We start from the raw sequence: 16,886 nt of genomic DNA, 5'->3' as shown, positions 1-16,886 counted from the left end.
TCCCAGTAGCCTAAGTGAAATGCAAGAGACCCAGTCTAAAACAAAACAAAAGAAAGAAAATGAATTCTTTTAAACGGATTGGGTAATAATTGATATAGAACACTTGATATATTATCTCATATGCTGTTTCCTTATTAGGAAGGGATACATACCAAACATCTACCCTGACATAGTGGATAACTTTGGTCTTCTAGTACTGATGACAATAATCCTTAGGAAGATGGAGCTACAGTTCAGAAGTACATTTGCTTCCAATGAGGAAAAGAGAGGTTAGATGTGGGGCCTGGGATCAGAGAGAAGATCAGAGATGATGAGGTTAGCTCAGAGCTGGTAAGGACAGAGCTTCCTGTGGACCTCCCTGCTGGTACCAACTCCTACACTACAGGAGAATAATTATAATAATCATATCTTACATTTCTAAAGTTTTATGGTTTACAAAACACTTATCTCATAGCCAGCTCATTAGAGAGGTAGTGTACATATCCCCATTTCACAAATGAGGAAATTGAGCCTCAAAAAACCCAGAGAATTCCCAGAGAACACAGAGCTGCAAATTATCAGAATTAGGATTCTAACCTCAGTCTTCTGACTTCAAAACCAGTGCTCTCTCCCCTCTATTGCCTGGCTATTTCATTGCAGGAAAATATCATTTTATATAACTTCATTCATTTGATAAATCTTTTGTTAAGTATATGTACGCAGTGTAAGATAAATACTAATGAGTCATAAAGTTTAATTGAGATCTACAGGTCTTTGTTGTTATTGTTGTTCAGTCATGTCTCTATGGTGCCATAGACTATGACACACCATCACTGTCCATGGGGTTTCTCGGCAAAGAGATTGGAGTGGTTTGTCATAAAATCCCAAAGCAAGATATAAACAGAAAGAATTATACTTTTTCTCATTATCAATTTATCAGATCTAAGTGTGGAATATCCAGGCAGTTTCCATGGAGGGTGTGGCATGTCTACTAGGCTTTTAAAAATGTGTAGGAATTTAGTAAGCAAAGGACACAGGAGTTACATTTCAGGCACAAAGAATCATATATTCCAAGGATATGTTCTTGGTCCTTTGATGTTAACATTTTTATTAGTAACTTGGAGAAAAAGACAGCTTATATTCATGATTATTGGATCTACAAATGACAAGAAGCTGGGAGGGATAGCTAACAAATACACCAGTTGACAGTGTCAGAATCCAGAAAGTCCTTAGGTGAGAATATTTCTCTAAGTCCAATGAGATGAAATTTAACAGGAATAAATGTAAAGTCTTACAATTGGATTTTAAATATAAATATTTTATTTGTTTGCAATTATATACAATAGTAGTTTCTACCTATCATTTTTTGTAATGTTTTGAATTTTACAATTTTCCCCTTACCCTCACTCCCCCACAAAAGGCAGTCTGATAATTTTTTTACATATAATTGGATTTTTAAAAGCAGTCCCACAAGCATAAGATGGGTTCCTTGTGGTTTGAGATCATTCCATCTTTAAAAGATTTAAGTTTGGTTTTGATTTTTTAGTGAAGCGAATGTTGTCATAATAAAAAATCATAATCATAGATACTTTGACAGCTTAAAAACTGAAGTCAGTCTTAGAGTGTAATCAAGTGTCCAAGATTCAGGACAAGAATAGTGCTAATGTGTTCTCTTCCATTATATGGCATCTGTAGCATAGGCAAGCCTAGAGATTGAACCAGTTCTATTCATGCCTTTGACCTAAAACAGCATTCTTAAATGTTTTTGCTTGTCATGTTCTTTTTTGGTGAAGCCATGAGCCCCTAAAATAAAGAGGGGAGGAATACAGGAGAAAAAAGGTATGCCAGGTAAACCCCATAGAAACTCTGTAAGGTAGGTGCTATTATGATTTCCATTTTACAGTTGAGAAAACTGAGATATATGTTGTGAATTGCCCAGATCACACATCCAGGAAATAACTGAAGCTGGATATGAACTCAGATCTTTCTAGTTTAGGTCCAGCATTCTAGTCACTATGGCAGCAATTGGTATAAGATATAGAATACACAAGATTATAAAGGAAATCAATTATTTTGAAATACAATTATCAAATATTTAAAGAATAAGTTCATGGACAACAGGTTAAGATCTTCTGATACAGAGTATTGTGTTTGGCTGTAGATATCACATTTGAGTTTTGACATTGCTAAACTTAGCAGTGTCAGAAGGTAGGCAACTAGGATGATGAAGGTTTAGAGATCACTCCATGTGAAGGAACGGGGTGTTTATTTAGCCTGGAAAAGAAAAAAATTTAACCAAGACAAGAGAGACATTTACAAGTATTGGAAAATTGGCTAAAAAGGAAAAAATTAGGGGGCAGGTAGGGGGAGCAGTGGATAGAGCACCAGCCCTGAAGACAGGAGGAACTGAGTTCAAATCAGATCTCAGACACTTAATACTTGCTTAGTTGTGCAACCTTGGGCAAGTGACTTAACCCCATTGCCTTGCAAAACTAAAATTCAAATAAATAAATAAAACGAAACGAAATCTAAAGGAAAAATTAGAGCTATGGGTAGAAGATAAAGGGAGGCATCTGCTATATGAAAGGGTAAACTTCTCAAAAAGAGCTATCTCAAAGTGAAATGAGTGCCTCTGAAGGTGGTAGGCTTCCAAAATGGGATGGTTGCCTCTGAAGACAATCTCTAAGCACAATCTGCATGATCCTGTCAGCTACATTTTGAAATTGGCCTACAACTCTTAGTTTCCATGATTTCATGTGAGCAGAGTCAATGAGATAAGGAAACTCATGACCAGATATACTGTCAGTAAATTGTCCCCTTTGGTTTTGCTTGTGTTCCCAAGACCCAGAACCATGGCTCTCTCTCAACTAGCCACCAGATGGCACTCGAAGCCATCAGATCCCTGCTCTGGCAACTACCTTCGTGGGGGAAAAAAAACCCTTTTCATCCCTGCATCTACCCAATTTTTACTCAGTTTAATTTTATTTTGTAATTTCCCAGTTTACTATGTAATGTAAGGATATAATGCTAAGGACGCTGTCTCTTTAAGATCCTCTTTTTTATTAAGAGCAATCAATGATGAAAAAGAGCAGAAAAAATATGTTGTGTTAAGCAAGAAATTTATATTGATTGTCAAATTAGATTGGATATTGTCTTTGTTATGGATGAAAATTTTTGGTTCCTGCTATGACTGAAAAATAACTTTTCTGCTAATCTGCATGTGTGAAGACACAAACTTTGGAGTATGATTTAGACAATTTTGCAGAGAAAAATGATTTGTGGTATAGATTTTATGACTGGTGGCTCACTCAAAGATTTAATTAATTAAAAATTAGATAATGTGAATCTAAAGAAAAGCAATGTGAAGAATATCAGAGATGAAAGAACTTCTGAGAAGCTCAAAGCTACAAGTTGGATGAGTATCTTGACTAATTTGCACATGTATGTTTTGTGTCTTAAGAGTTAAAACTATGAAAATGAGAAATCACTTAAGCCAAGATTGGGGCATGACTTTTTAAGTAAAAGATGGGTGACAGAGAGTCAGGAGTCTCTTATCTGATCCATCATGTTTTAGCAGGGACATTAGATATTGGAGAACATATGGACTTCATTGGACAAGAACTCCCATGTTAGCTAACCATTATTCATTTGCAACACCTAGAGAAGGAAAAAGGCAAAGAAGGACTAGTTTCTCTCTGTTGCCACCTCTAGCTTAAAAAGAAAAAGGAGGTGAGACTTTGAAACTGCTTTGGTAAGTTGGTGAACTGTCTTAAAGATTGATTTGAAGGGGTGGCTAGGTGATGTAGTGGATAAAGCACCGGCCTTGGAGTCAGGAGTACCTGGGTTCAAATCTGGTCTCAGACACTTAATAAATTACCTAGCTGTGTGGCCTTGGGCAAGCCACTTAACCCCATTTGTCTTGAAAAAAACCTAAAAAAAAAGATTGATTTGAGCTGTTTTGATTTATTTACCAAATAAATTTATCAAATGTATCATATGGTTCTAGATCCAGTTCCCTTGCCTTTGAAATATGGACAATTCAGAAAAAATATGAATCTTTCTTCAAAACAGGAGGTGTCACATTCAATTGAAAGGAAACCTATAGAACTCTTGTATCACTGTATATAGCTGTATCTTGGGCAGCACTACAAATGGATGATGAATTAGGACCTTGGTCTAACACAAAGAAGAAGATGGACTAGGTTGCTTTTGGCAAATTGCAATCCCCTATATCAATAGCATTCCTAAAAATAGTTTATCTTTTAACATCAATATGCTCAAATACAATTGGATGATGAAGAATCCTAGTGAGTGAAGAACTGATAAGGCAGGTTTCTAGTGCTCAGAGATAGCCAGCCTGATTAGCTTTGCAGTTTTCTGGTTTTTACCAGTTAATAAAATAATTAACATTTATCCAATACCGTTTTAAGAGTGGTTAAATATTTGAAAGAGTTTGCGAATGCCATTTAAGCATTCTCTATCTGAGAATAGACAAAGAGGATTTGTTCAGAGAGAGTGTTAAAAAGTAGTGGATAAAAAGGAGAGCAGTAACAAGATGTTTCAGATTTGCTTAACTGACCAATGTCATCTAGACTTGTAGTACAAAGTTGTAAATAATTGAAATTTTTCTCCTTCATTTCTTTTCTTTAGGTTTTTTTGCAAGGCAATGGGGTTAAGTGGCTTGCCCAAAGCCACACAGCTAGGTAATTATTAAGTGTCTGAGGTCGGATTTGAACTCAGGTCCTCCTGACTCCAGGGCCAGTGTTCTATCCACTGCGCCACCTAGCCACCTCTTCATTTCTTTTCTTGCAAGATTTCTATAAGCATTTGATCCTTCTCATCACATCAACAGATACTAAACTCATTGGTGGGAGAAAGTGACCCAGTATATGTATGGATTGCAATGTGTTTATTATTCTTGTATTGTTCTAATATATATGTGTGGGTGCTGTTATTTCTTTTGACTTATTGCTAAGGATTATGTTTAAGATTTAAAAGTGTCATCATTATGAATAGTGATTGTATTCATAAAAGCACACCACTGGAAACACAAGAGCTAAAGTGATGAATGGGGATGGGGCAGAGTGGATAGTATATTCCTCCTTAACAGGGATATTCCTAGGATCCTGAGAAAATTGGAGTATAACCATTTCTTGGTTCTTTTCTGGGAACCTAAATCTGCCAGTGTGACAGCAGATCAGAGTGAGTGACCCAGCTCAAGGATTGAATAGATGGTCACAAACCCCACATGAGAGATCTGTGCTATGGTATCAACATAGACAGCTCCTGCACCTATTATGCACATAACTTTTACAGAAGAAACAATGTAAATAATATCATCAAAGAAATGTTTGAACAAAAATAATGGGCTTATCTTATGTCAAGAGTCAGGAATATTGGATGGAGAGCTATTGTGCATTTTTATCCTGTCAAGAGAACTCAAAGTATGTTTGAATGGGGCCCCCATCCAAGTGAAATACATATAATGAAGAAGCATTTAATAAGCACCTACCAGTAGCAAGCACTGAATATATCAATTGCCTAGGTTTGTTGTGTTATGATTTCTGTAGATCAGAGTCAGAGGGACATTGATCCTGGTGAGGAGAGCAGGTGCAAATTCAGAAAAGATAGGAAGATGCTGTGTAGTTTCTGGGTTCCTTTTGGCAGTCTAGGATATGAAACAGTCTCTGGTGAAGATTAACTTGAACTAACAAGAATATTGTCTACTTCCTCAAAACATCTCATCAGTTCAGGGGAGCCTTCTTTGATTATTCTATCCTAGTTCCTATTCTGAATTTTTCTAGGGTCCATTTTCATATCTAATCATATATGGAGAGATACACATTGATATGTAATATAGACAAATTTTATTTAACATATATATATATAATGTAATACATATATAATATCTACATGCATGGGCATACTTTTTATTTATTTAGTTAGTTAGTTTTAGTTTTTGCAAAGCAGTGGGGTTAAGTGGCTTACCCAAGGCCACACAGCTAAGTAATTATTAAGTGTCTGAGGCTGAATTTGAACTCAGGTACTCCTGAATCCAGGGCTGATGCTCTATCCACTGCGTACCTAGCCATCCCATGGGCATACTTTATGTAAAACACACATACACATACAAACACATACATATATGTCTGTATCTCAAGTATGTATAAAAATCATTTATTTAGGGAAGGATCATAAAAGTCTAATGCCTACATTTTATTTGGGGGGAGGGGTTTGCAAGGCAGTGGGGTTAAGTAACTTGCCCAAGGTCACACAGGTAATTAAGTGTCTGAGGTCACATTTGAAATCAGGTCCTCCTGACTGCAGGGCCGATGCTTAAATGCCCTCATTTCATAGAAGAGATTCCTGAGGCCAAGAAAGGGTCAGAGAGAGAGAGAGAGCACCTGGGCTTTGCTTTGGGCTGAGGTCCAAGTCTAGCGCTCTACCTATTGGACCATCTCACTTAGAGCTTCTTAAAGACAATGGGCTACCATTTATTACTTCTATTTACCTCACAATCTTACACCTCCTGGGTACTCAGTTGGAGCTTATTGGATTGAACTCATGGATAAATTTTTTTTAAGCTTCTCTAGGTAGTGATCCTGCTGAGAGTGTTTGAAAAGAGTCTTTTATAAGAAGAAAAGAATCTTTTATAAGAAGAAAAGAGTCTTTTATAAGAAACAGAATCATTTGCATAATGTGCTAAAAGTCTTCTCAAACTCATTATTCTCTTATGGAGGTTAAATTTCAAATTTACCAAATATTTTTCCAACACCTACAATGTGTAGAGAGCTGTGCCAGGGGTTAGGAGATGGTGCTAAATTTAAATTTAAAAAAGTCTTTTTCCTCTCACTTCTTCAGCTCTCCTATCCTTGGTCATCTCTATTCCTTTATTTAACAAACTCTTTTCATATATAGTGTGGTGATTTAAAAGGTTCAAGAGATTTAGTTTGTGGGCAATTTAATCATTTTATTAATAAGGTCAACATGTTTATTAATAAAAATATAGTCATTTGGTTGTTTCTCTTAGACTAAGGAATGGTGACAGTACAGTTGATGCACCCTTACATTTTATATCCTTACCCTTGTATTTCCAAGGTTGGGAATTAACAATTAATGAGAGAATAAATATTACAATGAGAGGGCTAAGAGTGACATCATGTCACCCTTGAACATAGACTATCTCTATGGCCAGGCCACCCCTAGTCTTGGGCAATTTATTCAAATCATTTATGTATCACCTAAGCCTGGGTGGGGTCTTGAACAAGAAAGCTGATCCAATCTCATTATCAGCAATGTCCTTCTAGACATTGAAATTTTAAAAATCAAGACTTTAGAAGAAAGAGGGAACTCTGGATCTCCCCAAATTATTGATTATTAAAAATCATTTTTCGGGGCGGCTAGGTGGCGCAGTGGATAGAGCACTGGCCCTGGAGTCAGGAGGACCTGAGTTCAAATCTGACCTCAGACACTTAATTACCTAGCTGTGTGGCCTTGGGCAAGCCATTTAACCCCATTGCCTTGCTAAAATCTAAAAATAATCATTTCTCTCAATAACAAGTTAGATCAGTGCAGTTTGCCTTGAATTCTGACACATTCCAAATGAATGACTCAGCCCTAGGAGACTCTGAGTCTTAGAAGATGAGACCAATCTGAGGTCCCCTGGAGACTTGAGGACAGGCATTTTCATTTCAAAATTTCTGTCCTGATCCCAACACAGGGATAACTTGATGTTGTGGCATACATAGAATCCCAGAGAGGCCCTGGTACTCTTCAATCTTTGCAGGTGGGTGCCAAAGGTCATTAGAGCTATCTCCTTGCTTCATGCTATTGACTTTAACAAAGACAAGTCAGCAGCAGTTATTGTATTTTAAAGGAAGCTCCCCAGAGTCCAATCCTCTCCTTTCCTCTGGCTTCATTATTCATCGGTAGTCTGTTCTTCTTTGCTGCCATCTTGTGCCTGAAGCCAAAATGTCCATCATGACAGGAGGTGAAGGAATGACATCCATGACTCCAGAGTTCCCAAGAGAGTGATAGAGGGGTGGAGAAGAATGACACAAATTAAATAAAACCTGAAGGTTCTATAGGAGACCTGTGAGCCTCCATCCCCTATGACTCTGAATCTAAGGCTTGATCCAAGATATGAGAATCCAGGGATTTTTATTCTCCAAGGTCAAAGGAAAACATTTTGGTGGTTTTTTGTGGTGGAAAGAACATTAGGTAGGTAGAACAAGAGCCATGGGTTCTATTCCCAACTACCACCAAATGTGAGTCCTTAAACAAAAATCACCCAACCCATCTGAGTTATTGTTTCCTCCATTGTAAAATGAAGGACTCAATGACCCATCGAGGAAAGCCCTGCTAAAATTCAGTTCATTTCAGGTTTCCAATCTACTAAATCACAAAGTCTTAATCCTTTTTTTTAGTTTATTTCTGTCATAGATTCCTTTGGTAGTTTAGTAAAGTCTCTGGACCCCTTCTCAGAAATATATAAATTGTATTTATTCAGTACAATAAATACTATAGAGTAAATACAACAGAGTTACATATTTATACACATTATATGTGATACTTATATAAATATATGCTCATGTATACACTATATACAATGGATAGAAATATTCAAAAATTTCATAATTGAAGGAAATGCTCAACTATATTTAAAAATGAATGAAAATAAAAATGTTATTTTTCCCATCTGAGTTCAATGACCCTTCTCCTGAAGTTCCCCACTTTGCTTTGGTTAGGAATAGGCCTAAAAGTTAAAAAAAAAATCCCTGGCCTCCATTCTGAATTTCTGATAAAAAAAAAATCTCCCTGGGGGAAAATCCTTGATCGGAGCTCTCAAAACACAGTTGACCTGGAGATACTCCCTTCTCAATATACAAAAGTTCCAGGGACAGGTTCTAGGGCTTGGAAGTCTCACTGATCTGAATGGAGAATACTCAGTCAGGTCCAGGCTCATGAAAAGAGTAGATCTGTCATCTTTTTCTCTTCTGGAACAATACCTTTTGGCTATCCCACAGTGCAATGAGGCCCAGGTTTAAAGAATCCATGAGGAATCCTACGGTATTTATCATTTTGGATTATGAGAAGAAGGGAGCATCCCTAGCTCCAGATAGTTTTGCCCCCATGGCCTAATATCCTTGGCATGTACTCACTGTCTCCTCTGCTTGGGGTTCCCTAGAATGTTTCAGTATCTTCATTAAAGGTATTGTTAAATATTTGTTTAAGGACCTGGCATTCTGGCATTTATTAGTCTGGAGAGTTGGAAGAAGTATTTGAGGTTCTCTAACTAATCCTCTAATTTTAAAGATGAATAAATTGAGGATGAAAGAAGCATCGTGTCCAAGATCACACAATTAGTAAATATTTAAGGGAGGATTTGAACTCAGATGTCTGCTCAGTCCTCTATGCCACACTTTATCCAAATCAAGATGCTTGGCCTCAATTTCGTCATCTACAAAATAGATCTACAAAATAATATTGGTATTGTATACTTCCCTCCCAAGCCTGTTGTTCTGATCAAAGAAGTTAATGAATGTAAAGTATTCTGTAGGTCCTAACATGGAACAGAAAAGCCATTTGTGGTTATTAGCGGTAGGTAGAAGGAATGTCTGAGATGTGGGAACAGGTGAGAGAAGGAGCCACTAGAGAGCAGCAAAGCATCAATGTTTTTGGTCCCCAGTTCAGCCTCCAAGGTTTTAATGTACTAGAGTAGGGGGAGTCTAGACCCCCATCTCATCACCAAGAAAAGGGTAGGTCTTAACCTTCTCTCAAGCCTGGGACTGGAGAATGCTTTCTCACCTTTCAAAATAGGATATAATACCCATTTATACAAGAAGCCTATTTTAAAACCAGGACCTCCCTGCTGAAATAAGCTCCAATTTATACTGCTTCTATCTTTTTCTTATATGTCCTTGTTTGCATGGTGTCTCTACCATTAGACAATGAGCTTCTTGGCAACAGGAACTGATTTTTTCTTTTGCCTCTTGTCCTAGTCCAGGCACAGTACCTGGCAAAAGGTTGAATGCTTAAAACATGTTCATCAACTAATAAGCATTTGCTGACTGAGAGGCCTTTTGCTTCCTGGGTCCTCCTCAGCTCATCCATTGTGCTTGCTTTCTCATTTGAGTATAAGCATAAGAAGGACTCTCCATCAATATAAGGATGGCTGTAATGTCTTAGAACGTCTTGACAGACAAGAACTTGGCCAGGGAATGCAGATTTAGATTTGCCTCAAAGCCAGGAGAGGGAGGACACCATGCAAGTCTACGTCCCTTTGCAGAGAGGGAGCCCAAACAGAGTGGTTCCTTGGCCCTCACAATATTTTCTGCTTCTCCCTTTTCTTTCTCTATTGTGGAAGTGAATCTCCAACCCATTCTCTCCTTTTAAATCAGACTGTTCTCACCAGATGAATTCAAGTTGCCAAACTCAAGCAAAATAAATTCCAGGACAGTAAAAGAAAAAAAAATAGTGAGTGTGATTGTGGAATCAATGTCTCAGATCTGTGGAAAACTGTGGAGAATGGGAGAAGAGTCATATGACTGGATGATGGCAAATGGTGATTTTCTTTTCTTTTTTTAATTTTGAGCTCAACTAACATCAAATAAAGTATTTCTGTGTACAAAGTAATGTTTTGCAGATAATAATGATTCTCTGATGATTTTCAAAAATAAAGGATAAACATCATCATTGATTCTCTGAAGTTATATATAACTTCTTTCCTTTGTAAGTAGAAAATAAATTAATATTTTCAAAGTTATCCTGTTATTTTATACTTCCTTCTGATCTTCCTGTTGGCATTTTAAAAAATGCTTCAATGGCCCTCTTTTCTTTCTTTTGGTGGAACAATAGGGTTAAGTGACTTGCCCAAGAACACACAGCTAATAAATATCAAGTGTTTGAGGCCAAATTTGAACTCAAGTCCTCCTGATTGTAAGACTGGTGTTCTATCCCCAGCACTATCTAGCTTTCTTTTCTTTTTTTAAAATACTATTGCTGCCCTCTCCCATTTGGGGGAAAAGGGGGAAAACAAAATTCACATCAAATAGACATAATTGAGCAAAACAAATCCATACAGCTGGTCATGTCTGATAGTGTGGGTGTTATTTTGCAATCTGAGACTATCACCTGTTAGAAGATAGACCTGATATTTTATCATCAGTCCTCTGGAGTCATGTTGTCATTTCATTTATCAAATATTTGAAGTCTTATAAAATTGTTTTTCTTTAAAATGCTGACATTATGGTACAAATAGATCTATTGCTTCTTCTCACTTTCACTGTATCAACTTATATTTCCTAAGCTTCCCTGAAATATTCTTTTCACTATTTCTTATGAGATAATATTATTCCACTAATTTATATCCAGGCAACATAGAGTAATTGGCCTCAAAGCTAAGAAGACCTAATTTTAAGTCCTATTTCTGAACTGTAGTAGCTGTGTGACTTTAGGCAAACCCTTTCACTTTTCAGTTCTCTGGGTTCATGGTATTAAGCTCAAATAGAATCTAGGCACATTAAAATATACATAAGTATCTCTGTCTATAACAATTAGAAAAATATACATTAACAATATTTATATCTATTGCACCTTGGGATAGCTGATGCTTTCCTATAGCAATGAAATCACAGGCCCAATCATTTTTCCTATTCCTATTTTCTTACAGCAAAATTTGTTCAGTAATTCCCCAATTTGTTTACAATATTGTTGCAATAGTGTAAGTTGGTCTCTTGGTTCTGCTCATATCTCTCTGCATCAGTTTATACAGGACTTCCCAGGGAGGTTTCTTCCCTTTTTATTTTATATTCTTTATTATTTCTAGTAAAATAGTTTTCTATTTCATTCATATATCATAATTTGTTCAACTATTCCCAATTTGATGGGAATAGTTTCCATTTCTTTGCCACCAAAGAAACAATGTTTATAAATATTTTTGTACATATGGGTCCTTTTCCTTTTTGCCTTAACATCTTTGAAGTAAAAGAGTAGAAGTAGTATCATTCCATCAAAGGATATGAATAGTTAGCAATATTTTGGGCATATTTCCAAATTTATGTCCAGAACAAATGTACCAAGCAATTTACAGCTCTACTCACAATGCATGAATATGCCTGTTTACATGCAGCTATCTTTTTTATCAGTTTTGCCAATGCAATGGATATGAAACGGAACTCAGACTTTTTTAAAATTTTCATTTCTCTAATTATTAGTGATCTATAGCATTTTTTCCAAAAGGCTATTGATAGCTTGGACTTCTTCCTGGTCTTTTTTAATGTTCTTTAATTGGGGTGCAGCTAGGTGGTACAGTGGATAGAGCACTAGCCCTGGAGTAAGGAGTACCTGAGTTCAAATCTGACCTCAGTCACTTAATAATTACCTGGCTATGTGGCCTTGGACAAGTCACTTAACCCCATTGCCTTGTTAAAAAAAAACCCAAAATTGTTCTTTAATCTACTATGTAATGGCTCTTGCTCCTCTGTATTTGAATTAGTTTCTTATATGCCTTTGACTATAAGATCTTTATCAGAGAAATCCGGAGCAAAGATTTTCCCCCTAGTTATCCATTTCTCTTTGCCTTTTAACTGCATTGATTTTGTTTGGGCAAAAACTTTTCAATTTTATGTAATCAATTTTTTTTATTTTGTCTTCTATGGCCCTCTGTCTCCCTTATTTAGTTATGAATTCTTCCAATCCATATTATTTCCTTCTTTGCTTCTCTGTTTATGAAGCAGTATTTTATAACTAAGTCCAAGGTTCTTAATCTTTTTTTGTGTTATATGCTTCTTTTTTCAATCTGGTGAAATCTATGGACCTTTTCTGTTTTTAAAGGTTTTAAAAATGAAATGAATTTGCATTATAAAATAAGCCAATTATATAGAATTACAATTATTGAAATAAATTTTGAAAAACCAAGTTCACAAACCCCAAGTTAAGAATCCTTGTTCTGATTCTTGTAAATTATCTAAAACTAATGTATCACAGTCTCTAGAGCTTCTCTACTAACTCTCATTTGCATTGGCATGTTGGGTCTCTAGAGCTTAGTCAGCTAAAGCTCTCCTCCCTCAGAGTAACCCTGAAGGCTTGTATTATAGCTCCTAAGCCCCCACTGATATGCTTCTTCCCATAATTGTCAATTTTATATCAATTAATATGACAGATTAAATTAGCTATTGGAATGCACTATTTACTAAGGAAGTATTGTTAAAAACAGCTGGTACAAAACAGTCTCCCCAAAAGTCTATGACTCTTTCATAAACAAATACAGAGTCCAAGTTTAAAGTACATGTAGCAAGTAGAATAACTCACACATGGTTCCTAGAAACCTTTTTGCCAGAGAATTCAAGATTTTCCCCCAAGACATGGTCTAGCTCTCTGCTGGGCATTCTGCAGCATCTTCAAGCTGCATTTTTGTTTAGTTTTTCTTTTGCCATCAATGCAGATACCACTATCAGAGATGCAATTAAATTACTGAGAGAAAATCCAAATTCTCCAAACTTTTGCAGTTTTAAAGATCTCCATCTGGTCATGAGAATAGGAAGACAAAGATTCTCTCTTTCTCTCCATCCCCAAAGCAATTCCTTCTCTATGACCAAGTGCTTCTTTTACTCACCAGCCAGAAAATAGAATCTCTGATTCCAAACTAGCTTGCTGGTTTTACATAAAACCTATAGGGAAAAACTGGATTTTTTTATCAGCCAGTAAAATATACTTCCTGTGGAGCATCACTCCATTTCATTCAAGGATTTACTTTTTCACCGAGTCTACTGCCCTCGACTGATTAATTGATTGATTGATTGATTGGCTAGATATGGTTTACACCAAGTTCATATTTCTATATAATTGATTAAATTGAAATTACTGATCATTCTCATCCTTATACTTATCCTGGGATTTGGTGAGATGTTGATCAAGGCTCAGTTTCTCCCAGACCAATTTCCACTTTTCTCAGGATTTTTAAAAATGTAATAGACCTACTCCCAGAGTTGAGATCTTCGAAATCATTAAACATTATGCCACTGTTTGTTCATTTGTTGTATTCCTAATCTATTCCACTGATTGACTTTTCTAGTTTTTTAAACTAGTACTCAATAAATTTTGATGACTGTTGCTGGATTATTTGAAATCAATGGCCCCTTTCTTTCCACTTTTCTTAATTTCTTGTTGTTCAGTCATTTCGGTTATGTTTGACTCTTAATGACCTCATTTGGGGTTTTCTTGGCAAGGACACTGGAGTGGTTTGCCATTTTCTTCTTCTTCATTAATTCCCTCTAAATTCTTGATCTTTTGTTCTTCTAAAATTTTTTGTCATTTTTTTAGTTCTATAATATAATTTAAAATGCTGGTTTTTAGAATTAAATATGAGTCTGTGATTAAGCATTATAGAGAAGGGAATACCTAAATTGAGCCGTGAAAGAAGAGCAGTGTTTCAATAGGCAAAGATGGACTGGAAATCTTTTTCAGTCATGACCCTGTGAAACTATATGGAGGCAGAAAAGTTTAGTGGTTCACTTTGACTCTAATGTAGAGTCAAGGGATATAGTAAAAGATAAAGTCAAAAAAGTGAACTTAGTTTTGTTTTTTTAGGTTTTTGCAGTCTGAGACCAGATTTGAACCCATGTACTCCTGACTCCAAGGCCAGTGCTTTATCCACTACGCCATCTAGCTGCCCCGAAAGTGAACTTAGATACAAATTGTCTAATGACTTCAATTCCAAGTTAGGGCATTTCTGTTTTATCTTATGGATAATGGGGAACTAGCAAAAAATTTTTAGAAAAAAATGATCAATTCAGTATTTTAAAAATCACAGAATCTTAGTATTAGAAGTGAACTTCAAATTTGGAAACTATTTAGCCTAGTTCATACCTGAAGCAGGAATTCCATTTATAACATTCCTGAAAAGGGACTATTCAGCCTCTGCTTAAAATCTTCAATGATGGGTGTTTTTTTTTCCTATATCATAGCAAAATGTGCCTCTCTGTAACTTTCATCAATTGGTTCCAGTTTTGCATTCTGGGTTCAAGTAAAACACCTATTCCCTCTTCCATATGACAGCCCTTCAAATAATTGAAAACAGGTAATCATGTTTCCCATAAGTCTTCTCTTCTCCAGGCTAAATATTCACAGTTCTTTCAAGTGATTCTTGTTTAACATTGTTTGAAGTCCCCTCACCATCTGCTCTGACTCATCAATGTGCTAACTAAAATGTCGTGCCCAATACTGAACACAGTACTCCAGTGATGAGCTGAACAGAGCAACGTATGGTAGAATTTTTCACCTCTCATTTGGGTTATGCTTCTAGGAAGATTTAATGTGGTCTAAGATTAGTTTTTGCTGCCTCCAGTATCACACTATTGAGGTAGATGAAAATTTGGTTCAAATGCTGCCTTAGATACTTATTAATTTACCTTGGGCAAGTCATGTGATGATTTTTAGCTTCAGGATTATAATTTGTGAAATGCGGATAACAATATCTATTACTTATGTCATAGGTCTGTTATAAGGATCAAATATGATAACTGGTAGGTCTTTATATTCATGCCTATAAAAAGTCATCATTATTTGATAGATTCAGTCTTTGTTCCCATTGTTAATATTTGCTCTTATAACATTTATTAGTTATTTAGTCAGTTAATAAACATTTATTAAATGCTTACTATATTTAAATCATTGTGCTAAGCCCTGGGAATACAAAAAGAGACAAAAGACAATCTCTGCCCTCAAAGGACCTCATAATCTAAGATAGTAATTTCTAGCTTCATGTCTTATTCATATTTTAAAAGCATTCCTTGATCATTGATACTTCACCATGGTCAATGATTAAAAAAAATGTTCAATAGAAAAAACTAAGAGAAGAATTTTTGCAGCATTGAACTAATACCTGCTTTCAATATCAAGTCAATCCATTAGTCATCACTTTTTAGATTAGTTTGTTCAGCCCACCTGCTTGTACTATTACACAGTCCACATATTTCTATCTTGTTCAAAAGACTATAATCAACTAGTCAACTGGCATTTATTATGAGCCAGGAAAAATGAAAATTAAACAGTCCCTGCCTTAAGGGAACTTACATTGTTTGGGAAGAGATGATGTGCACACATATCATGAGAGACTATGTCAAATGCCTTGCTGAAAATCAGGTATATCTTGTCTATAGTATTGTCTTGTTAAAAAAAAGAAAGTGAAGTTAATCTGACGTGACCTATCCATTGTCAAAATGATCATAGCTCTCCTTTCCAATTGAACTCATGTCATTAGTAAAATACTCTAGAATTTTTCCAGGAGTTGAGGTCATTAAGTCATAGTTTGAAGAATCTAGCTTAATCCCCTTTTTGACAGTCTATATATTTCACAATAATAGCAACAATGTGCAATGATCAACTGTGAAAGACTTAGCTTTTCTCAGCAATACAATGATCCAAAATAACTCCAAAAGACTTGGGATGGAAAATGTTATCCACAACCAGAAAAAGAATTATGGAGTCTGAATACAGATTGAGGCATATTTTCCCTTTTATCTTTTGTTTTTTTGCTTTTCTTTTCCGCTAGTGTTTTTCTTTTGCTCTGATTCTCCTCTCACAATGTGACTAATGAAGAAATACATTTAACATGATTGTGTTTGTATAACCTATACCAGATACCTTACTATCTTGGGGAGGAAAGAGGAAAAGGTGGGAGGGAGAAAAATTTGGAACTCAAAAATCTTACAAAAATGAATTAAAAAAAATAAAATACTATTAATAAAATAAACAAATAATTGATCAAAATGTTTAATACAGCACAAATGAACAGATTGTAAAAAAGAAAATCAAAGTATTTGTTATTCTTTAAACCTATGGCACATTCATTTCCAAGAATTTTCAAAGATATAAACAACATTCAATAATTGTTTTTTGAATCAACA

The 16,886-nt window shown here is 35.7% G+C and overlaps 1 long non-coding RNA gene across 3 annotated transcripts in view; it reads right to left on the bottom strand.

Moving 5' to 3' along the window:
- Positions 1-203: 203 nt before the first annotated feature.
- Positions 204-16,886, bottom strand: part of LOC141513024 (uncharacterized) — a 106,671-nt gene continuing 89,988 nt past the window's right edge. For 2 of the 3 annotated variants that reach the window (XR_012475671.1, XR_012475672.1), the window contains one exon: positions 5,895-7,990. This is a non-coding gene — a long non-coding RNA (uncharacterized LOC141513024). Of the gene's footprint in view, positions 284-5,894; positions 7,991-16,886 lie in introns of those variants that run through there. The other variant, XR_012475675.1, reaches the window with a different exon arrangement.

Source organism: Macrotis lagotis, chromosome 2 (genome assembly GCF_037893015.1).
Source record: "Macrotis lagotis isolate mMagLag1 chromosome 2, bilby.v1.9.chrom.fasta, whole genome shotgun sequence".
Lineage (NCBI taxonomy): Eukaryota > Metazoa > Chordata > Mammalia > Peramelemorphia > Peramelidae > Macrotis > Macrotis lagotis.
The sequence above is the reverse complement of the archived record's forward strand: the minus strand, read 5'-3'. Positions and strand labels throughout refer to the sequence as shown.